Below are 25521 nucleotides of genomic sequence, written 5' to 3' on the forward strand. Positions count from 1 at the left end.
GGGAAAGATTCTGTTTTCTGCACTAACTTAAGCAAAGTTCTATCAATGAACTTAGAACATGATTCTAACTTAGATGCTGGTGAGGAAACTATAGGCCTCTAAGGAGGAGAATGTTCATTTGTATGTATCTTTGGGATGCCAAAAAGATGTCCTATTTGTCCACTGTAAAAAAACACTCCTATATGATTTTAGAAATCACTCCCTCTGAATAAACATCATGAAGCCATGAATCTATCCTCTTGTAGGCCTTAAAAACATATACTTTCAAGACTTTTTTATATGCAGATTCATCTGCTAACAAAAAATGCATACTTCTGACATAGTCCTCAGAATTAACTACAACCATAGAGCCCCCTTTGTCTGCACGCATAACCTTAATAGAACAGTCATCTCTAATACAGTAAAAAATCCTTTGTTCATGTGTAGTCATATTATAAAATTTTCTTTTACTTTTTTGGTTTAATAAATCCCTAATTTCCACCGCACACAAATCCTCAAAAGCTTTGAGCATGGGGTGCAGGGGTGGATTGAACATACTGGGTACTACAAAATCACCCTTTGGCTTCCCCTCATGGTCCCCCATAAAAAGCTTCAAGTTCAATTTGCGGGTATAAGCTTTTAAATCTATAACAGTTTCTACAATGTCCACCCTCCGGGAATGCACAAAATTAAAACCCTTTTTTAATAGATCAGTCTCTGCTGCTGTAAATACTCTGGACGACAAATTGTAAATTTTGAAGTTCATTGGCATTACCGGAGTGTCCAATACCGCTCCTAACACTTCCTCTTCAAAAAAGAGGATAAACACTTGCTTGATTCGTAGTCTCGGCTACCTGCATTGCCATCAAGCTACTGTGGCTGTTCCAGTTCCTTCTCAGTGGAATATCTCTCCTCGCTGATGTGGATATCTCCCAATGCTCATCCTGTGTTACTCTTTTTTTCTTGTATATGCTTTGAGTGCTGAGGAGATAAAAAAGACCTGGAATATCTCCTTACTTCATTGCCATTTGAGCCTCCATTTTCTCTAACGGCTTCCTCTTCCTGCATAGTAACGTGCCATGATGATGTCAGCTCTCTTAAAACATTGCAGGCCGATTCTGACAATTTTAAAGTGGAAATGCTTGGTTTTTCTTTGTAAAGCCTACGATCTCTGGTGACTTTCTTTTCTTTCTTTTGCCTTAGCGAACTGTCTAAGACATCAACTTTAAACTGTATCTGCCTGAAACCATCATCTATTTCCCTTGGTGAGGCAGCCAAACTAAGTTTGTCCATAAGTCCATCAATCCACTTAGTAAGCTTAGCTTCTTCTGCTTCATGGTGTTCCTTAAGCAACTTAAGGAACGCTAAGCCTGCTTCCTCGCAGATCTTTTGGTATTTCTTTTCTCTAAAAAATGCTACTGTAAACACCATTTGGAGTAATGTTCACCTGTAGTCCCTTCCGGACCCATTTAACATCCAGGCTGTATCCAAAATAAGCAATGTCCCACTGTAGCCTTAAGGACATAGTGTCTAACAATTGGAGAATTTTAGTTTCAAACAGTGACCTAAAGCCAATTGTAGGTGAAGCTCCCCCCTTTTTGTTAACAAAAGAACAAGAGATTTCAAAGAAATGTTGCAAACTGGACACAATAAAAAGGCCCAAAAAGGTGGAGGTACTTTTAAGTGTAAAAGTTGCAATTTTTGCAAATACATTTCAGAGGGAGAATTCATTGAGGTTTGTACTCACAAAAGGGTTTGGCAGGTTCCTGGCACATTCAATTGTAAATCTACTTATGTGGTATACATGGCAAAATATTCAAACTGTTTTTCATTAAAAAATTTAATTCATTAAAAAATGTACTTCCTGTCGGCACAAAATTCCAAATTCTGATGCCCACAGGGAGTGCTTTTATTGTCCAGTAGCAGCGCACCTTGATGCTAATTGTACTATCTGTGCTGCTTTTAATTCAAGGGCAATTGCAGATAACAACAAATTGGTTCTCAAGGGATTACCCCCTTCTTCTTCCTCCTCTTCCTCTGGGGCTCAAACCCCAAGCAACCATTCCAAAGCTCCATCAGAGCCTAGAAAGAGGCCCCTGCTTAAATCTCCCAAGATGACTTCTATCTCTATGACTTCGGAGCCTCCTCAGAAAATTCAAAGATCTTTGGATCCCACTTCCACAGATCCAGAGAGGAAATATTTGGATCCCAAGCCCACAGATATGATAATATCTACCAAATCTCCAATACAGTCATCAGATACGAAAACCTCTGATCCGACCTCTGGAATTTCAAAGACTCCCAGAACTCACTCACCTGAGTTACAGATTGATCCGGCATCTTCTTGGCTACACTCCCCCTTTCTGCAAACCACTCCAAGGAAACAATCTAGGCCACAGTCCACTACCTCGTCTGTCAGGTTCTCCAGAAGTCTGTCTGAGGCTGAAGTGGATATGATGATGAGAAAGTTCCCAGAGCTCAGATGGGGGTTATTTCGCCTCCATCTCCCATTGGATCTGTGAGCCTCTTTTTCACTTACAGTACAGTAATATCTCCTTCTGTTCAACAGTTTCTGACCCTTTGGATCCAAGAGTCTTGAGAGAATTGGTGTTGGAGCTGAAGAGGGTTAAATCTTCAACTCTTGACAGTTTCCCTGTCTAATTCTGCTCATGTCCCTTTGGATTGGGATGAGTCTTGAAGCTGAAATATTGGTGTCAGATCTGTGGGACTGGGATGCATTCTGATGATGATAGAGCCATCCTTGCCCCTCAAAGCTTCAGCACTAGATAACTCAGGTCCAGCTCCCACTTTGATGCACAGATTGGGACAGAGTTGGGGCTTGTTTGCTTCAGAAGTTTTGGCTGTGAAGCGACCAGCAATGATTTCTCTCTTCGAGGTAGTGGCGAGGGTTTTCCCTCATACAAGAGACCCAATCTCTCAATCTTCTTTGGATCCTACATCCATTCCCTCAGGGGGTCTGAGTTCTGATTCCATCAGACCTATTCCATAGGGACAGCCAGTGGCAGCTAGCATCTAAATAGTGCCCTTTGAGGAACTTCCCCTCTGACACCTCTCAGAGTATCCTGCTGAGGCGGTTCTCCATAAGAGAACATATTAAAGGAGGCACATAGATTCTCCTTTGGAATTTCTCACAGATGATATTGACTTCGATGAAGGGGAAGGGGCCCCAGATCATCACCTGTTGACATCTCATTCAAAGACATTTTGGAGATCCTTAAGCACAAAGGTAATTGTTCTTTAGTTAATCCTTCCCCAGAGGAGTCAGTATTTCCAGAGGCTTTTGGTTCTGAACCATCTGTCTTGGTTGACTCCCTGGCTGATGAGCTTATTGACCTAGTCTTTTGCCAGGATGGAAGGAACGGGATGCTGTCAAACCAATCCTCCATCATCCAAACAAGATTTTGGCACCACCAAAAGACAGACTCCACTGGAGCAAAGGAGTCCCTTTTGATGCTATGGTTGTGGCGGCAGCTACAAAAAAGGAGATAGGTGAGCAGGGCTCCTTTGTTCATCCCCCTAATATAAAGTTGAGGGCATTGGACACATTTAGAAAGTGCATATTTGCTTCAGCAAACTTTGCCTTGAGGTCCCTGAATTATTTGCTGCACTTTACAAGACTGCAGAGGGATTTGACCAAGGAGCTCTCCAAATCCCCCTCGAAGTCCATGTCCAGGACTATAAAAAGATCATCTTCATAACTGACCAGTCTGTTATCCATTTCAAATGCATCCATGAGGTTGATACCCCATGCTACAAAAGGGTACCTCACAGGCTGCCGGGTCAGGCATTGCCATACAGAGACATGCCTGGATGCTGTTATGCGACTTTGCGGAGCCTTTTAAGTCTTTCTTCATCAATGCTTTGCGGAGCCTTTAAAGTCTTCCTTCATCAGTGCTTCTTTTGATGGAATGTTCTTGTTTGATACTTGTGTTAAAATGCTCTCCTGCAGTGAACAGGAAGGAAAGACCCTATCTGCCATAGGGATTTGCTTTTCTACTCCCTCAATGATGTTTTTCCCATTATCAAAGAGGGGGCAAGAAAATGTGGTTCTGTAAATCCCAGGGATCTTTCCAGGATTCATGCGGGGACAAATCCTTCAAAGGCAGATGGGGGAGTTCTAATGGAAGACACCCTCTTTATTAGCAGAGGGTGCCTGCAAAACCAGAGTTTCTGAAATTCCTTTCCAGATTACACCCTTTTAGTGCTCCTGAAAGGTTGCCCAACTACTCAACTCTGGAAACTGTTGGGGGCACTTGTCTTTGCACCCAGATGCCTGAGCTTTTATAACAAAAGAGTTTTGGGTGCTAAAAGTAATATCCAGAAGTTATTTCATACTATTTTTCCGGATTCCCCCAACCAAAAGAAGAAAGCTTCCTGATGTTCCACCCGGTCAGAGAGAAAATACAGGACAAAAAGAGACATCCAGGAGGCCCTGTCAGACCAAAGAAGATTCAGAACTTACTCAAGGTTCTTTTTCGTGTCAAAGAAGATGGGACCTCTGGCAAATTTTGGATCTAAGCAACCTGAATCAATTTGTGAGGAAGTCAAAGTTCAGAATGGTAATAGTTCAGTCCATTCTGCCCTTTTTTGCACAAGGATGATTGGATGTCCTCAGTTGATCTTCAGGAGGCATACTATCACATCAAAATGAACAGACACTCCCAAAGATACCTGAGGTTGCAGTTGGGATCCAGCCACTATCAGTTCAGAGCCCTGTCCTTTGGCTTCATCACAGCCCCCAGGGTGTTTACCAAGTGTATGGCAGTGGTAACAGCTCACATGAGGCTGCTAGGATTCCAAGTGTTTCTATATTTAGAAGACTTGCTCCTCAACACCCCAACCAGGCATCTCCTAGAACAGTCCAAAACCTATTTGGTTTTGTCAAATACTGGGCATTCCAGTCAACATTTTCAAATCCAAACTACAACTGGTACAGAGCCTGGAGTTCATAGATGCCCAGTTACACGTGATAAATCAGATTGCTTCTCTGCCTGCTCATCACATAGATGCAGTCAAGTTTCAAGTTCAGCAAATTCTTGTTCATCTTGCTCCCCCCACCAGACTTATCCTTCAGGTTCTAGGTTTGATGGCAGTGGCTGTAGTCTTAATTTCCATAGCATGTTTTTATATGCATGTTCTCCAATGGACTCTAGCTGCTTAGAGGTCTATTCTGCAACATCCTGTATCCTTCTTAGTCAAACTCACTCAGGTATGCAGAAACCATCCTTGTTGCTGGATCCAGTCAGACATTTACCTGGGCTACCCCTTCATTCTCTGTCCACCAGTGGCTACAGTGACCATGAATGCCTCCTAACTGGTGTGTAGGGGGGACATTTCTTGGGAAGGATGATCTAAGGCACATGGTTCCCTCAAGAGACCAATTTGCACATCAGTGTGCTAGAGATGAGAGCAGTCTTATTAGCGTTGCAGGCATTTCAAGATATACAGGGACTATTGTGATTCAAACCAACAACATATCTGTAGTCTGGTACATCAACAAACAAGGAGGAACCCAATCTTATCCCCTCTGTTGAGAAGCTATGAGAGTGTGGCAGTGGGCAGTCTCCTCCAGCCACTTTCTAATGGCAACGCGTATTCCGGAGAAATCAGCATACTAATGGACAGGTCTATTCTGATGCCTCACAAGTGGTCTCTGTCAGACAGTGGAGGAGAAGATTTTCTGTCGTTGGGGCCAACCTTACTGAGATCTGTTTGCATCTCCCCACAACAACAAGTGCAGCAGGTATTTTACGATGATCCCCCCCTCAGGGAGAGTCACCAAGAGATGCTCTAGTCCATATTTGGCCCTCCGTTCTCCTTTATGCCTGTCCCCCAGTACCTCTGATTCCAAAATGATTACAGAAACCTAGTCAGTTGAAGAGCTCAAGTTTTCCTCATTGCCCCCCTTTTGGCACCACCTGGTGTGGTTCCCCTTCCTTTGGTCTCATCTTTGTTACTGCATGCCAGACCAGAGCTTCCAACTCATCCCTTATGGATGAAGCATCTCAATATCCTGGACCTCAAACTAACCACATGGTTTCTCCAATTACATTAATAACCAGACAGCCCCCCCCCCCAGTTTGTCATATACTTTTATCTTCCCAGAAAGCTTCTACTAGGAAGATTTATAGGAGTAAATGGAAAAGATTCTCAATCTTAAAAAGGGAATTGATCCTTTTACTGCTCCTATTTCTTTGTTTGGTTCATAGGTTCATAGGTGTGTACTAGGCTAATGGCCCTGGAGCCTTTACAAGCCTAGCCCAAAACATTGCCCAGGCACCATGCCACCCGATGTTAGTTCACAGTGCCCCTATCCAGTAGGGCAACTGGAATGATCCCTGGAGTGAACTTTTGGTTACCCATCCACTCGTCAAGATTTCTCTTGAAGGGAGCCAGCGAGATACTCTGCTTAACATGAATGGGAAGCTTATTCCAAAGTATGGGCAGTCTTTGGGAGATGAACCTGTCCCTTGAGCATGTTCTGTTAATTGTGGTAATGAGGTTATGATCTCTGGAGCGTGTGGCATGGGGGGGATTGGGATTTCTTTAGGTTCATAGGTTGGTACTAGGCTATCGGCCCTAGGGCCTATACAAGCCTAGCCATAACAATTCCCCGGCTATTTTTCCCACACTATTTACTTCCCTGGACCCCTGTCTAGCAGGGCGACTGACATGATCCCCGGGGTGAATTTCCTTTCTCCCATCCAATCGTCAAGATTCCTTTTGAAGAGGGCCAAAAGGCACTCTGCTTGATATGTATGGGCAGTCTACTCCAGAGTCTGGGGAGTCTCTGGGTCAGGAACCTCTCTCTCCAGCATGTTTTGTTTATTGTGATGACAAGGTTTAGATCCCTAGAGCATGTGGCTCTGAGGGATTGGGATTTCTTTAAGTGTAGCATGTTCAACAGCTCTGGGTTTGACATGGCCTTGTATGTTATGCAGAGATCGCCTCTGAGTAGACGATATGCGTCAGAGTATAGCTGGAGTTTTTTAAAGCGGTCAGCATAGGGCATCTGCTTTAGGCCTGTGATTCTTTTAGTGAGGTATTTCTTCGGCCTTTCCAGTTGTTGCAGGTGTCTTGAGAGGTACATACCAAATGGGGCGTTGTATTCTATAATGGGTCTAATGAGGGATGAGTACAGTGGGACAATGACCTCCTTTTTTCTGGATGAAAAGCCCTTAGTGATGAGGTGTGTCACATAGAAGGATTTCCTGACTTTTGTGGCGATGTGGTTATCGAAGGTGAGACCACTGTCCACCTGTGTCCCTAAGTCTCTTATCACACTTTCGGTGTTTAGTGTACTGCCACCTATGTGGTAATTCACGGGTACATGTTTTTTCCCAAAGGGGGATAACTATACATTTCTTGGCATTGAGCTTGAGCCCATGGCTCTGGCACCAGGCATCTGTTTCTGTAAGGCCCTTTTGTAGAGTATCCACATCATTTGGAGATTCAATAATGGCTCCCAGTTTGCAGTCATCTGCAAACTTTGTTAGCCAGAGACCCTTAGTATTGGCCTGTACTTCAGAGAAGTAGATGCCAAACAAGAGTGGTCCCAGGACTGAACCCTGAGGTACTCCACTTGTCACTTGTCTGGAGCTGGATTTGTAGTCAGCTGCTTTTACAGTGTGGGTTCTGTCAGTAAGCCAGTTGGCAACCCATCGAGTGACGTAGGGATTAATGCCCAGCTTAGTAAATCTATATGATTCCAGAGTGGGGGATGGTGTCAAAGGCCTTGGTGAGGTCCAGATAGGCTGTGTAGACCGCCTTACTCTCGTCCACGGCTCTGGGGACTGATTCAAAGAAGTCAATCAGGTTCAGGAGACAAGGGCGGCCCTTCACGAACCCAAACTGGGTATGGTCTGGTGTCTGAAGGTTGCCAATGTCTTTGTTTATAAGTTCCATGGTCTTGCAGATCAAGCTCATCAGACTGATGGGGTGGTAGTTTCTGGGATCCAAGGTGGATCCCTCCTTGTGGAGTGGGATAACTGCAGCTGTGCGTCACTCAGTGGGCATGAAGCCTGAGGTGAGGCTATGATTTAACATGACAGTTAGGTGAGGTGCCAGTTCATTTTGTAGTTCATGTAGTACACAGCCTGGGATGTCATCTGGTCCCATGAATGCTGTATTCTTAGCTTTGGAGAGTGCGTTTTTTACCTGTGTGGCTGTTATTACCGGAATTTGGCAATCTTCCAGTATTGAGATGGGCCATTTAGGGGGTAAGAGTGGGGTGAAGTTGGCACTGAATCGATCTGCCAGGATATTGGCAATATCCTTGGGATCAGTATATTTAATGCCATTCTGTTGTAGCTCAGAGCAGATCTGAGCATTGCCATTTAGATTCTTGACATAGTTATAGAATGCCATGTGGTTGTCTTTGGAATCTTTGGCAATTTTACTTTTGTAACTAGCTTTGGAGGATTTTATGAGGGATCTCAGCTTCTTACTGAGGCTGGTAAGGGAGTTTTTTGCATCCTGGGATTTTCCTCTTTTCTGCAACAGTTTCTTCCTTTTGTTGTAAAGTTTGTTTATGGCAGGGGACCACCAGATTAGCTTCAATTTTTGGGAGGAGAGCATCTTGGTTCTATTTGGGATGCCACAATTCATGAATGAGTGGACGTGCTCGTACAGTGCCTTAGTGTAGGACTCAGCAGTTGAACTTTCAGTTCCCGTCTGCATGGGTGTCATGAAGTTTGTCACTTCTGACTTGAGTAGTATGAAGTTGGCTTTGGAGAAGTTTTTTTATGGAGGTTTCCTTACTGGGGGGTGGGAGTGGGATGTGGAAGTTAAGGGTGATTAGCTTATGGTCTGACCTGACCAACGAGGGGGGTGACCATAGGTGTGGAGCATCAATTTCCCATGTTGGTAATTACCAGGTCTAGGATATTGGAGCCCCTGGTGGGACAATGGATTAGTTGATCCAGGGCATTGGAATTTATGAATTCCAAGAACCGTTGGGCAAAGGTGTTGGTACACGAGTAGTTTTCCCAGTTAATGGCAGGGGTGTTGAAGTCACCCAGTATTAGGTTGTATCTTAATATTTTCCAGTATGCTTAGAAAGGTGTAGTAAGAATCTTGGAGCATGGTGGGGGATCTGTAACAAGCTACAATTTGGATTGCAGTTTTACCTAGTTTTAGTTGCACCTGGAGAATTTCAGATGCATTGTGTTGGGCAACTAGCCTGGCGGTGTGAATATCTTTGGTGAATATGGACACTCCTCCACCTTTAGTGTTTCGATCCTGGTTTGGTGCCAAAAAGTGTGGTAAGAGTTGTAGCCTGGTATTGCAGGGGTGCTCTCTGGAGCCTTGAACCAGGTCTCAGTTACTGCACAGATATCGATGTTCTCCATTTTTAGGAGTGTCTCGAGAGAGTGCATTTTGAGGTTTAGACTTCTAGCATTGTAGTATTTAGGTGTAGTATTTCAAGTAGGGATGGGTTGGACATGGTTTTGTAAGTCAAGCAGAGATCACCTCTAAGTAGGCGATAAGAGACTGAGAACAGCTGAAATTTCATGTGTCTGTCCATGTAGGACGTGTTTAAGGCCTAGGATCATTTTTCTGAAGTACTTTTGTGGCCTGTCCAGCTGTTGTAGGTGTCTGGTCAGATACATGCCAAATGGGGTGTTATATTCGATGACTGGCCTAATGAGGGATGAGTAGAGAGGAATGATGACCTCTTTCTTCCTGGATGCAAAACCTTTGGTTATAAGGTAGAAGGTCTTTCTGACCACAGTGGCGATGTGGTGGTTGAAGGTGAGGTGAATGTCGACCTGCGTGCCCAGATCTCTTATGACCCCTTCAGTGTTCAGTGGACTCCCATCAACATGGTAATTCATGGGAATTGATTTTTTTCCGGAGGGGATGATGATGCATTTTTTGGCATTAAGCTTCAGGCCATGGGGAGTTGATAATGACTCCTAGCTTGCAGTCATCAGTGAACTTGGTAAGCCAGAGTCCTTCTGTGTTGGCCTGGACTTCTGACAAGTAGATGCCAAACAGGAGAGGGCCCAGGACTGAGCCCTGTGGAACTCCACTCATGACTGGTTGACAGCCTGACTTGGAATCCACAACTTTCACTCTGTGGGTCCTGTCTGGCCAATTTGCAACTCACCTAGTGATCTAAGGATTGATGCCTAGTTTGGTGAGTATCAATGATACCTGAGTGGGGAATGGTATCATAGGCCTTGGTCAGGTTGAGGTAGGCTGTATGCACTGCCTTACCCTCATCCATAGCCTTGGTGACTGCCTCGAAGAAGTCAACCAGGTTCAGCAGGCAGGATCTCCCCTTGACAAAGCCAAACTGTGTGAGGTCAAGAATTCGGAGATTTCCTATATCTTTAAGCATGTCCATGATGATGCACTCCATAGCTTTGCGTACCAGACTCACCAGGGTAATGGGGAGATAGTTCCCCGGGTCTGTAGTTGCTCCCCCTTTATGGAGCGGGATGACTGTAGAAGTGCACCATTCATTAGGGACATAGCCTGAGGTAAGGCTGTGATTGAACAGGGCACACATATGTGGTACCAGTTCATTTTGTAGCTCATGCAGGATGGAGCTAGGGATATTATCAGGTCCCATGGATGCTGTATTCCTGGCTTTGGACAGTGCAGCTTTTACCTGTGCCACAGAAGTGATGGGTACTAGGCTTTCTTCTGGTATTGTGATAGGGCCCTTGGGACAGGAGAGAGGGGTAAAGTTGGCACTGAATCTGTTGGACAGTATGTTGGCTATATCTGTTGGCTCAGTATAGGAGGTGCCATTGTGGAATAACTCAGAGCAAATCTGGGTATTACCTTCGAGGTTTTTGATATAGCTATAGAAGGCTTTGTGGTTGTCTTTGGTGTCAGCTGCAATTTTGCCTTCATAGTTGGCTTTAGAGGATTTGATAAGGGATCTCAGCTTTTTGTTGAGACTGATAAGGCAGGTTTTCCAGTCTTGTGACTTCATTTTTTTCTGCAACAGTTTCTTCCTTCTGTTGTAGAGTTTAATGGCTGGGGGCCACCAGATTGGCTTCCTTTTTTTTGGAGGAGAGCGTCTTAGTTCTATTTGGTATGGCAAGGTCCATGCATTTTTGTACATGCTTGTACAGTGCATTGGTGTATGATTCAGCAGTCATGCAGCTATTTTCCATTGGCATGGGTGCCGAGACGTTAGCCACCTCTGTTTTTAGGAGCCCAAAGTTGGCTTTAGAGAAGTTTTTCAGGGTGGTCACCTTAGCGAGTGTTTATGAAGTTTTTAGCTTCTCTTTTTCAGAAAGATGCTAGTTTTTCCACATTCAAAGTACAGTTAGCAGCCATATCAAATTTAGATTCAGGAGAGAAAACTTCATGTTTAACTTCTTCCAAATTGTGCAAGGTTTTCTTCAAGGGCACCTTTTTACTCAGGCCTCCAGTGAAAGATCCATTACCTCCTTGGGATTTGACAGTCATACTTCAGGGGGTAGCACAAAAACCTTTTGAGCCTTCAGCCAAAACTGATTTAAAATGTTTGTCTTGAAAAACAGCATTTTTGGTAACTGCTTCTTCTTCTTTCGGCTTTTCCCAGTTAGGGGTCACCATAGCTATTACATCTGAAAGGAGAATTTCTGAACTCCAAGCTCTATCATCCAAATCTTCTTACATTGTTTTTCACAAAGATAGAGTTACCTTATGAACTAATCCATTCTTCTTACCAAAAGCTGCCTCTGAATCGGAAATCAATCAAACAATTCATTTGCTAGTCTTCTTCCCTAATTTTTCAAATAAGGGGGAATGCATGCTACATCTTTTAGATGTACATAGACAGCTATGTTTCTCTTTTACACAGGACAAAGCATTTCAGGAAAACATATCAGTTATTTGTCTCTTTCTTACTGAACAGACTGAGATCACCAATTTCTAAAGTTACCTTGGCCAAATGGATTAGTAATTGCATTTTCTTTGTATATTCCCAGCAAGATCTCTCCCTACCCAAATCTACTAAGGCACATTCAGGTAGATCCATGGCCACTTCTTCTGCCTTCTTGCCTAGAACGTCCATTGATGATATTTGCACAGCAACTACCTGGTCTAATGCCAGTACCTTTATTACTCATTACAAAATAGACTTGACTTCTAGAAGTAGAGCTGCTTTTGGTTCGACAGTTCTCTGGAATATCATTCCATGAGGACCATCTGAGTTTCACATACCTGGGGACTCTGTCCCATATGTTGAGGAAGAATGAAAGGACAACATCAGATATTGAAGTTAAGTACTCACCATAACTATACATCTCTGTTGTCCATTTTCATTCTTCCTCAACTCCCCTCCCTCCTTTCCCCTTCTGGTGATCTTCTAGATTTTTTTTTTTAAACCTCTTGTTCCCGGTTTGAGCTCTAGCTTAAATGTTTTTTCCTATTATATCTTAGGATCTATAAGGCAGCAACCTCGATCCGAGGTATTGTAGGCTGACTAGGGCATCGCAGGTAAAGAGAGGAGCTCGAGACATGGATCTGTAAGTCTGTGAAATGCAGCCTTGTCGGATCTGAGTTTAGATGTGTAACTCATAGGTTGAGGAAGAATGAAAATGGACAACCCAGGTGCATAGTTTTGATGAGTACATAGCTTCAGTTTCTGTTTACTAGTACTGTTAATTTCTCTGGGAATGCTAATTTACTGCTGTAATGTCATTTGTATGCGTAATACTGCTTTTAAACAATTATAGGGCTTTCCAAAAGTGTTCAATGACTTGTACTGGGAAACTGAAGTTCTGTGGTGACAGCTGACCATTAGGCCATTGTTTCTGTTGTTTATCTACTCCATTTGAATGTTTTTTTTTACTTATATGATATTTACTATGGATTTAACACCACTATACACTTTTTTATTGTTAATTCATGATTTTATTGCAAATTACTTTATTTTCCGTTGTCTGTAGAGATTTCTTTAATTTCTGACAAGGAAATCCCTAAGTAAATGCTTGTATATGCTATTTTAAAGTGTTTCTATTTGATTTAGTGGCATATATTTGATTTTGGCACTATTTGGACAAGTGAATTTTTGCTTGGTACTGTGACTATGTGGACTGTAATTTACTACTCTGTGCTAGTTGCAGAATAAGGTTTAGCACATTTTAAAGAATTTTCTGCTCTATTTTATGCAGTTTAACCCTATTTCCTCTGGTGGTCATAGTTTATATTTTCTATTATTTCTGCCCTTAATAGTGTGGCACATTATTCTGTCTGGGGTTTTTTTTTTCCTCCTGACTTGATGGATCCTGTACAGCTGCCCCCCCCCCCCTTCAGTCAAATGCAGTTGTACCTAAAAAGAAAAAGAAAATCAACAAAAACATGCCTCGGCCTACAGTTTGTAAATCTGTTGTTGATTTAAGCTGGCTCACAGACCATTTACCTTTTTTCCCGTCATCCTCTGGTGTGCGTCTGCAGCTGTCTGTGGTACGGGGTTTAGACGCATCCTTCTTAGCTGCTCCAGTACCTTGCTCATGTATGGAAGAAATAACAAACCATTTATACGCAAGAGAAATCTTGGGTAAGAGACACCTTACCAAACATAATACTCTATCTCTAGATATTTTTTTCCACTAATGTAGATGTCCTTCCAATTTACTGTTGCAGTATTCATTACATTAGGGATCCCCTGCCAAGGGTGGCCTGACATCCGGCCCGTACACTAAAGACTTTAGGTTGCTTTAAAGTATGCTGTATGGTTTACCTTTATAACCGCGATTTGCAGAAGGAAGAGCTGCACATATCCGAAAGGCAGTCTGCAAGATATGCAAATGCCGAACGGAAAAAGGTTTGAATGTACAATGAGCGAATGCACAGTGAGATTCACTCATTACACATTCGACATTCAGGGGCGGATTGCACTATAGTGAGGATCGGGAAGTGGTTCCTTTCCCCAGTGTAGTGTGATCTCGGAGTTAGAATAATAAAGTAGGAGGGTTGTGGGGGGCAGGGGGGCTTGCCCCCCTGCTTTACACTTTTTTTTCTTCGACTTTCATGTTCGAAAAACAGCAAATCTGCTGTTCGATTTGCTGTTTTTCAAACATGTAGGTGTGTCAACATTGTTAGTTTCATGGATTCGAGTTGCTCATATGAGCAAGCGCCTTTCTGCAAATCGCGGTTATAAAAGTAAACCATGCTGTACATCACACGTATGCTTCTTGCGTAGCATAGGGCATAAAGGTGAAGTCCAGATGTACCATCCTCAGAACTTCTTTGCCACCAGTCCAAACGCTTGATTGTTGATATGAATGTCTGTTCTGTTGCTGGTTCACCAAGCCATTGCAGATAAGTGCCCCACTGGGGTTCTTTTTTACTTATCCTTTTTAATTGTTGTTTGTGGGGTTTCATGCCATCCAAGAAGGGTAAATGCCAGTGTGGGAGACAAATTCCCATAAAGACCACCATGACCTAGTGTTTTTTTTGCTTAGGTGCCTCTCATGACCATACATCCTATTCCATTTGTCAGGCTTTCATACCTAAAACCCTTCATAGTAGACTATCTTCTTTGGCACTTTATCTTGAAAATCAGTGTCTTAAGCTTCTTGCGAAAGATACAGTGGTGGGTACTTCCTGCGCCAAGGGACAGCCATCAGTGAAGAAGAAGGCCAAAAAGCCTTGGCCAGAATCTTCTGCTGTTCAGCTTCTGCCAGACATCTTTTCTGAGGAAATTAAATGTCTGGAGGTTTGCCCTAATTTGTCTGTGGATTCCTCTGCAGCGACCTGGTTGGAGGCCACCAGGGATCTGACTTTCAGCATGTCTGAGAAGGCTTTGCAGATGTCCATTTTGGATGCTCAGGGGGAACCACAGCTGATTACTTCTAAGGGGCCTAGGGGTGCTCCTCAAATATTGGTCAGAGAAGAAGTCCCTACTACCATCATCAAATGCCATCCTGGGTCAGAGCCTTCCAAATTTTATAAGGCAGCCATCCAATTGAAGAAAAAGCAAAAGACTAAACGTACTTCTCCTGCTCCTAAGGATCCAACAGAGTGAATAGCAGGGCTTCACTCAGGGTTTGTTTAGTACTTTGATGGCATTGAAACCTCCTTAGGGAGTTTCTGTTCCAGCCCCCCTGGGTCTTGTACTTCCCTAAAAAGACCCAGGGAACAGGATTCCTCTGAGGAGGAGCTGGATTCGGATGAGGAACCCCTTTCTTACTCTTCTCAGATTTCTTCACCTTTGGACTGTAAATCAGAGGAAGAGGGAATCTACCAGTCCTGATACTCCTTTTGAAAGGATTTCGTTTGGGGACACAATCTCCAGAATGAAGGAGTTCTTAAAATGGGATTGTGCTCAGGTCTCTGAGGTACATGAAAAATACTATGAGTTGCTGCATATGGATTCTCCTAAACCTTCTGCTGTTCCTCCTGTTTTGGCTGCTTTTTTGGATGCATTTTCCAATTCTTCTAAGGCTACAGACTCTCAGCCCCCTGATCCCAAAAAACTGGATTGATTCTTTAGAATGCCTGAGGACTGCAAATTTTTGTACAAGTATTCTTCTGCTGACCACTCAGTGTTATCTATAGCTTCTAAAAAGCCCTCTCAATTACTTCCTTCTCCCAAATTACTGCCCCCTGATAACAATGGCAGGACCATGGAAAGGCTAGGCAAAACAGTTTACACCTGTGCTACCTTGGCTTTTAGGGCTGTATCTGACCTATATGTCCAGGTACTTGTTGCTATTCCTGTCCCAGACTTATCAGTTATTTCTGATCTTCCAGACTCTAAAAGTAAAACTTATGCTTTTTCTCTCTTAGGAACTAGGAACTTCCACCCAGATAGCGTGTCATTCAGTCAAATGTAGTTATGATACAGCAGATGCTTCCTCAAGGGCTGCTGCTTTTGGGTCACTGATGAGGAGGTATTCTTGGCTTCAGCTTCAACCTTTGCCTGATATTCAAGGCTAAGTTAATGGATTCTCCTCTTGATAATAAACACTTGTTTGGTGAAGCTGCTGCTGCTATGTTTAAGTCCCTTCAGGATAAGAGCAAGGCTTTACAGGAACTTAAACATGCGTTTGTTTCTCCTGTTCCTAAATTTTAGAGAAACTATCCCAATAAGCCAGAACTTTGTTCACAGGCAATTTCACTGTCATTCTAGGGGCAAAAAGGGTGGCATGCAGGCTCCACCTGTAAAGGCTAATCAGACTTCAGTGCCTCAGAAGTCTACTTATCCAATTAAACCAGGTGCTGTCTGACTATCCTATTCTTCTCAGCCACTTTCCTCTTTGCCTCTCTCTCTCCCTGTTTGGCTACAGTTTACTCAGGATTCCTGGGTCCTGTCCGTTATTCGTCAGGGAAATCCCTCCCTTCCCCCTTTTATGGGTGCTCCTCAGCCCCCTCAGGAACAACTCTCCTCCTTTCCAGAGGTGCTTCTGGAACTTTTGACTCTGGGAACTATTCAAAAGGTGCCTGTGTCCCAAAGGGGGAGGGGGTTTTACTCCAAGAGGTTTTTAGTACCCAGAAAAGAGATTACTTGGAGACAATTTCTAGACCTCTCTCATCTAAACAGTTTTCTGAAGGTGCCATCCTTTTTAATGTTGCCCCTTCAAACTTTTTTCCTTCTTTTACTTCCTCAGGCTTATAAGGTGTTTCTAGATTTCATTGATGCTTATCTTCATTTTCCATTCCATCCCCTTTTCAGGACGTTTTGACATTTCTCTGTTGCTTCCTGTCATTTTCAGTTCTCTGCTTTGCTCTTTCGACTGCCCAAAGGGTATTTACCAAATGCCTCACTCCTGTGATTGCTTTTTGTAGGATTCAGAGGATCCAAGTATTTTTTTGCTTGGATAACCTCCTGGTTCAGGAATCCTGTTGCAAAATCTTTGTTTTGCCATTTCCCTTGTACAATGCTTGGGGTTCAAAATAAACTTCAAAAAAGTATTTTCTGACTCCTTCTCATGACCATGTTTTTCTGGGGTGCAGGATTCAGACAGTACTTATACTGGCATCCCTGCTCCTGCCAAGGCCTTGACACTCGTATCTTTCTTTCAAACTCTTCTTCATCTGTTCTCTATTATAGCCAGGGAGTTTCTGAGAGCTCTGGGATTCATGACATCCACCATACCCATGCTGTCTCTGGCCAAACTCCACATGAGCGTTTCAGTGGCTTCTGAAGTCAGTGTGGCTTCAGCATGTGCATCCCCTAACGTTTGTAGTTCTGCTTCTATCTTGTCCAAAGAAGGAACGACACTGATGGATCCAGCAGTTATCTCTAAATCCAAGGCTCCCTTTTCATCTCCTTCTTCCCTCTCAGGAGCTGTTCACAGATGTTTCAGATGTGGGATGAGGAGCAGCTTTTAGCTCCCTAAAGGTGTAGGGGGTATGGTCATCTCTTCAACAGAAAGAGCACATCAATGTCAAAAAGATGAGAGCTCTTCTGCTGGTGCTTCAGGCTTTTCAATCTCTTTTCTCCCCAGGACCTCTCAAGGTCTTTATAGACAGTACCACAGCGATGTGTTATGTAAACAAACAATGGGAACATGACCTTATCTTCTTTTCCAGTTGGCTCTCCTGATGTGGGATATTGCTGTCCAGTATCAACTGACACTTCAGGCAGTTTACATTCCCTCAGGTCAAAACACTGTGGCAGACACACTGAGCAGGTCCTTAACTCAAGCCCACTAGTGGATGCTTCACAGGGATGTGTTTCTCGACACTGTCGAGTGGAGTACTCCTCAAATAGATATGTTTTCCTCCCCTCTGAACAGACAACATCCTCTGTTTTGTGCCAGAGTCCCAGCTCTCCTAGTTTAGAAGGCGGACACCGTACTTTTTCTTGGAAGGGGATGTTTCTTTATACTTCACCTGCTGTTCCCCTCATTCCAAAAGTCCTGTTCAAAATTCAACATGATGCTCCCAAAATCTTAGTGGTGACCCCATTTGGCCAAGACAGCATTGCTAAGAGTAATTATCATAAGTTACCTCACAGGGTGGACCTATTCATACAGGGCAAAGGATCTCTCATCCATCCCCACCTGTCCACTCTTCAACTGACATTGTGGGTGATAGGATTTTGATTCCTTCTAGGCACCTTTTTTCTGAGGACATGCTTAGGGTCCTGCAGGAGGCCAGGAAACCCAGTACTAGGCAATCTTATTTATCCAAATGGAAGAGGTTTTCTGTTTGGTGTCTTTCTCAAAACCTAGTTTCACTTTCTGCGGATGCTGCTTTGGTTCTCTCTGATCTGTATGAATTGCTCAATGCTGGGGTGGCTTATTCTTCTGTTAAGACACATTTGTCAGCTATCTCTGCTTGTCTGCCTTTACCTCTTCCTTTTTAGTTTTAAGATTTGAGGCTAATCAATTCCTAAAAGTTGTCCTTCATATTAGGCCTCCCACGAAGCCTGTTCCTCCTCCTTGGGATCTTAATTTTGTCTTGGAAAGATTGACTCTGGCTCCTTTTGAACCTGCAGCTTCAGCTTCCCTGCAACATTGCTGTTGGAAGACTGTTCTTTTGTTAGCTCTTACTTCTGCCAGACTGGTGTCTGATCTTCAAGCCCATATGGCTTGTCCCCCTTTTTTGGTGTTTCATAAGGACATCGAGTCCTTGCATACTAATCCTCCTTTTATGCCCAAACTGGTTAATGAATTGTCCCTTAATCAGTCTTTTCATTTGGCCACTTTTTTCCCTTCTCTGTAATCTGCCAGTGAGAGGGTGCTGCACACGGATGTACATAGACATCTCAGATTTTATTTGGATAAGATTAAGACTATTAGGAAATCTGATCAGCTCTGTTTCCTTTCATCCCAGGTCCTTGGGATTAGCTGCATTCAAGCAAACAATTTTCTTCTTGGAGCTATTACTTTATGTTATTCTTTTCATGGTAAGAGCCTTCCTTATTCTGTTATGGCTCAATGTACTAGGGCTGTGGCCTCGTCTGGTGCTTTTTTCAAGGGTTTTTGGATACTAACTCTATTTTTGAGGCAACTACCTGGACTTCTGTGCATACATTTACCAAGCGCTACAAGTTGGATGGAATATCCAGAGGTAGAGCTGGTTTTGCTAGAACCATCCTTCATGGCTTCCTAGAGGGTCTTCTGGTCCTTCCTCCTCTGAAGTTTCTTCCTGAGCTTTGGCACTCTCCCTAATGTAATGAATACTGCAACAGTGAAATGAAAGGACATAGTTCAGTTGTGTAAAATCTTACCATAATGGTAGATGTCCTTCTCTTCACTGTTGCTGTATTCACTCCCTCCCTCTACCCCCTGGTCCATTTCTCTTCTGGATGTACCGATTTCCTTTTCTTTTTCTGGGACTGGCACTCCTACTGGGGCTCTCAGTTCTGAGGACGGTACGTCCGGACATCACCTTTATGCCCACTGCTGTGCAAGAAGCATATGTAAAGTACATCATACCTTAAAGCAACCTAAAGGCTTTGGGATACTGGACGGACATTGGACCACCCTTGGCAGGGTATCCCTAATGTAATGAATACTGTAACAGTGAAGAGAAGGACATCTACCATTATGGTAAGATTTTACATAATTGTACTTTCTCAGCAAAAAGGAATAGAAACATCACTACACTGCCAACAATCAGGTTATTGCTATCTATAGAGCTGATATAATTTCCTTGTATAACGTTGTTTTACAGTCAGCTAATCTCAGAAACTGTGCACCTGTTCAGTATGAATAAGTGGCTACCTCCTCTAGACATCCACCTTTTGCTGCAGATTTTGATGAGGACTCTGATGCAGACAAAAGTGAACACACTAAGTCTGTCCGATCTGATTTTTCAGAAGGTGAATAAGTTCAAAAACCTAACCTTTCCACAGATGCTAGCTAGAGTTAGAGAGTATTTGACTGGAAGCAATCTGGAGCTGTACCAGATATTGGCAGAGTTTATGATCTTATTCAGGATGAGATTCCAGATTTGGGTGTTACTGCTTTGTTACTGGCCTTAGAAGATTTCTGTAAAACCACAGGTAAAATTCCTTTGACTGGTGAACTTCCTTATAGCCTAAAAAGACTATGAGGATGTTTATTTTGCAATGTGCATACAGTTTAGATGACTTTACTGCATCTTTGCCTGTTGAACAGAAGTATTATATGGACAAGATTATTTCTAGTGTAACTTAGCCTGTACAGACACAATTTCTAGAAATGCAGCCTCTTCTGTTGTATTGAGAAGGTATGTTTGGTTACACAGCATGAACTACTATCAGAATGTAAAGAAATAGATTTTGGATGCTGTTTAAAATTCTGAACTTGTGTTTGGTTTTTCTGCTACACAGATTCTCACCCAGGTGTAATATGAGAGGCTGTGCCCACTTTTGCTGGGCTGTTATCTCCAGAAATACATCATGAAAGATTCATTTTCTCTTGTTTGGCAAAAAAGATTACAGTGCCTGCTTATAAGAGGCTCATATACATGATTAATGTAACTAGTCCCCATTCTTCTTCCTGATGAAGACAGATCTTTTTATATGCTGAGGGGGTTGTCACTTAGAACTAAACTAGGCAACTCCTATTTTTTTCACAATACATTCATCCAAAAAATAGCTTACAGTAGAAACAAGTCACATTGCTCCTTTTTACAGACCTCATGGATGTGCACATGTAGAAGGAAAATTTTAAGTACAGTTTGAGACCCCTGAACCTTTTGTATAGGCGTTTTGTGTCCATGAATAAAAATCCACCAAGTAGTGAACTGCAGACTATATAAAACCTTTAATGAAAATTAAGTATATCAGATCTTTGACCATAGGCAAACTGTGCCTATGGTGTAAAGAATACACCATTGTGGATTGGGGCCCTGAAATAATTTTCACTTTACTGCAAATTACAGAAATTATGTTAAATGCAGGCCAAGTGGCTATAGTATCTATACCTGGTTGCTTTGGGGTGTCCACAGTGAGAGGGAGAATGCCCCAGCCTCAGAGCATGTCTCTAAAGAAATAAAAGGGGGAGGGGGTCATCCGATTGATCACTACTGCAGTAGCAGTAGTTATATCCTGCCAAGGTTATAATAGCCGGCCTGCTTCCAAAGATTCAGGGCACCTTTAATGCACCCAAACTGTCAGGAGGCTTGAGCTGAGTTGGCTAAAAGACAACCTTAGGCACCAAGCCCTTCAGAGATTTACTGCTGCCAAAGAGTATGTTCCTCTGAGGCTTTTGAGGATTTATAGTTGACTTTTGCTGTTCCTTTACTAGGCATTTACGCTCCCTTTGGAGGAAAAATCAATCCATTTAATAATTTTGCTTATTATTTATACTTTCCTCATCAGGAAAGTTATTTTAAAGCTAGGAGTTTGCATTGTAATGGATTGCCACAACACTGTACTGTACTTTAACAGAAGCACTCTATTTTTCTGTCAGTTTAAAAGTTGCTTAAAGTAATTGAAAAACATTTTTTCTGTGGAGAAATTGTTTATTTTACTTTTTGGGGCTGGTAATGTGTTTTAAAGTGTTTTTTTTTTTTTTTTTTACTGTGTCTGATTGGGGAAAAGGTGACTTTTTATTTTTTCTAGCATTTGATGCTAGCTTTCCCCAGGAAAGCGGCACCATTTTCGCTTGACCATGGAACAACTTGACAGTCCATAATCAGTCTTCCTTCAAGCCATAAAAAGAAACAGTTAAGAAAACTGCCTTTGCCACCACACCAGGCTAGAAGTTTGCCTATGCTACAGGTGAGTGACTCTGCTGTGGCAATTTGTTGTACCTCAGACCAGTCATCGTTTATCCAGAATCCCTCTGGTTTTGCACCTACAGCCACTGTGGACCAGAGGTTAGCCACTTCTTCTGTCGCTCCCTCAGTGGGCAAGGGAGAGACACTCTTTTTGGTCCTGGGACAGGAAACGGTGAAGGCTACCCTACTTTGTCAGAATGTTGTGTACATCCGTGGTGAATCTGCCACTGCCACTAATAACACTGTTGGCCCCATTTTCCTGTCAAAAAAAGCAGAATGCTAAATATGTATGTACTCCTCCTCAAATTTCCTTAGACAGGAGTAGTTTACTTGGTCTATCCCAGGGTTTAATTCAGGCTATTGATTTTTTTTGTAAGGTAGTTTTTAGTAAAAGAGAGAGACTTTCTTTCCTGAAGAGATTCAAGATTCTGAATTTGCACAGGAGGATGAAAGGATAGATGCACATTTTTCTTTTTAGATTTCTGATTCAGACTCAGAGGAAAGCTCGGTTTCTGATTCTCCGTGTGGGTTATCTCTTTCTCTGACACCGTTTCTGAAAACACTGAGGTTTCTCTGTCTCTCAGAAAGTACTGTGAGCTGTTACAGATGGAATTCCTAGAACCTGCACTCATTCCTCCCATTTGTCTGCCTTGGAGGATGTGTGTTACTGCCTGCAGTTTTCCTGAGGGTCAGCCAATTGCCCCTAAAAGGTAGAATGCATAAAGTTACACACTCTTCCCAAACATCACCCAGAAGCTATAGCTTTAGTTAATCCTACTGCTGTTAAACTTTTAGTTAATTCCAATCCTATTCTTTATGTTAAGGGTGGGAAAATTATTGAAAAGTACTGGAAAACTGTATGCTTCTGTAACTTTAATTTTTCAGAATTTTAAATTGTCAGACTCGTATGTTAATGTTTGTCCTAATTGTGAAAGTATGCGGAAAATTTTGTCTGCAATTTCTTCTTGTGAGTAAAACGTTGCTGTAAATATTTTAGTTTCTTCTATTGTTCAGGTCACTACGTATTGTCTATGGTATGTGTAGGATTGTTGATACTTCGTGCTATGGCCAATGGTACTGTTCTGAGGAGGTTTGCATGGCTAAGTTCTCAGAACCTCCCAAATGATGTTAAAAATGAGATTTTAAAGTCTCCTTTGGAGAGAGTAAGTTTTTGGTCCCTCTGTGCAGAAGTGATCAAAAAGTATGATGAGAGGGGTAAGCTGATACAGGGAATCTTTTAAGATTTTTCATCCCTCCTTTTCCAAATGTTCCAAGTGATTCTCTAGCTCATCCAGCTTTAGTATGAAACAAAATAAACAGCCTCAACAAACTGCAGGTAAACAAATGTTTAAGAAGAAATGGTATTGGGGGGGGGGGGGTTCCAAAAAGAATTCTGGAAACTCCCCAAACTAAGGACAGTCCAATAAGAATAACTATTTGAGATTTTGTAACCCCCTTCCACCTTTGCATGCTATTCTCTTCCTAAAGCTATCTGTCGCCAAAGAGAAAAGTGGCAACAGATGGTTTCAGACAAATGGGTTTTGAAGATCATTTATTAAGGTTACAGAAGGCAATGGGAGGAAATTCCTCATGGTACACTCCAGACTCTCTTATTTTCACCTGTCCTTTATTGCATGCTGTCCCAGGGAGTGATAGAACCAATTCCCCCTTCCCAGGTGGGAAAGTGGCTTTATTCAAGGATGTTTTTAGTGTCAAAGAAGGAGAAGAAAATGCTTGGAGACCAGTTCTGGATCTTTCTATCCCTGTTTGTGATAGTGCCTAAATTCAAAATGATGTCAGTTTACAACCTGTTACCTCTTTTTCCTTGTTCAAGTTTCTTGACAAATCTAGATTTAAAAGATGTTTATCATCACATCCATGCTTATCCAAATTTCATGTGTTTCTTAAGGATTTTTGTGTCTGGATCACATCAGTTCTCTGCCTTAATCTTTGGACTAGTACTGCACCAAGAGTGCTCACATATTGTCTAGCTCCAGTTATAGCTCATTTCAGGCTATGGGGTATCCACATTTTCCGTATTTAGATCCATCCCTCCATTCACAACCCTTTTTTCACATTTTTGCATATGGTGTCGGGGTGTCACTTCAACAGTGACAGTCATCTAGAGCCAAGGCCCTGCCATGGTAGGTCTTCCACACCACATACTCACATGCACACTCACACCTATGGCCAATTTAGAGTGTCCAATCTACTTTGGAATGTGGGAGGAAACCGGAGCACACAGAAGAAACCCACATGAACATAGATAACTTGCTTATATTTGCAGAGTCAAGTGTCAGAAATCTCTTACACAAGCTGTGATTCTAAGAGAAAATTCAAAAGTCTTTCTTGACTCCTCCTTGCACAATTGCATTTTTGGGATGGCATCTAGACACAACAGTTCAAAGAACTTTTTTTTTTCCAAAGGAAAAAAAAATCTATTTCTAGGGTTTTCCATTTAGACTTCGGTCACTATGAGAGAATACCTCAGGATTTTGGGTCTCATGGCTTCTATGATTCCCATTAAATCACTGGCATGACTCCACATGAGAAAGTTAAAGTGGTATCTGTAGTCTCTCTGGTTCCAACACTAACACCCCTTGTCTTTTCAAATCACAGAGCTGGGGTTTGTCAGAAGAGAGATCACTTGGTAGAGACAAAAGATATCCCTAAATCTCCCTTTCTCCCTCCCTATTCCAAAGCAGTCACCACAGATGCGTCAGACTTTACTTGGGGAGCAGTTTCAGGAGGGATAAAAGTGCAAGGTGTATGGGACACAATGGATAAGAACAAGCATATAAATATAAAAGAGATGCTTGCCCTCATCAAGGCACTCATGTCTCTGAACCATCTGTGGTCCTCAGGGCCTCCTCAAGGTGTTGCAGACAGTAGCTCATTCATGTGGTACATCAACAAGCAAGGGGGAACAAGGTTGTATCCCCTTTGCAAGCCAGCCATGTTATCTTGTGATATAGCCTCACAGCACAATCTCTCTCTACAGGCATCCTACATTCTGTCAGTGCAAAATTGTGAGGCAGACAAGCTAAGCAGGACTAGGGCAGATCCTCATGAATGGAAAATAGGTTAGGGTCTTCCAAGATTTGTTCCACCTTCTCCCTGAACAATTACCTGCAAGCTTCTGCTCTAGGACTTCATATAAGAAGCCATGGAAGATACATGCCTGTTATTTCCCTTGGAAAGGAATGTTCATGTATGCTTTTCCACCCTTTCCTCTAATATCCAGGGTACTTCTGAAGAGCCAGAAGGAATCCCCAGTAATCATTGTGGTGACTCTCTTCTGGCCCAGACAACAGTGGTTCTCTCTTCTTTTGGAATGTGGCATCTTTATTTAGGTATAGTGCTTGTTTGACTTGCTGTTCTCTGTCCGACTATTGCTGATCTCTGTCTGAATTTGATTTTGGGTTAAAGTTATTCATTTAAGGTTTGGTTACTTCTATTTTTTATCTTTTTCTTATATTGTATTTTGTTTGGGTGTAGGTTTTTTGGTGGCTAAGATCAGTTAGAAAAGAATTCTTTTGCAGACAGTGAATAGCATCCAGCTAATTAGTTGAGTGAGCTGAGAAATAGCATTCCTCATTTAACTACAAATATTTAGTGGCATCTTTATTTAGCTGTAATAATTGTTTGACTTGCTGTTCTCTGAGTATTGCCGATCTCTGTCTGCATTTGACTTTTCCCACCCTCCTGCCATTCTGCTGTTGCACATTTAAACTTGGCTTTTTGATTTGCTCACCTCTACTATAAATATGATTTTGGACACTTCTTCCAGTCCGTCTCATCAGTTCATTCTACTGAGCACTGACAGATTCGCTGGAAAGGTCCTCCACCTTAGTCTCTTAAGTATGAATTAATCTTTTGTTTCTTCCCTTCCCACTTATTAGCTGATTT

This window comes from Protopterus annectens, chromosome 4.part0 (genome assembly GCF_019279795.1).
Source record: "Protopterus annectens isolate FY-2018-M chromosome 4.part0, PAN1.0, whole genome shotgun sequence".
Classification (NCBI taxonomy): domain Eukaryota; kingdom Metazoa; phylum Chordata; order Ceratodontiformes; family Protopteridae; genus Protopterus; species Protopterus annectens.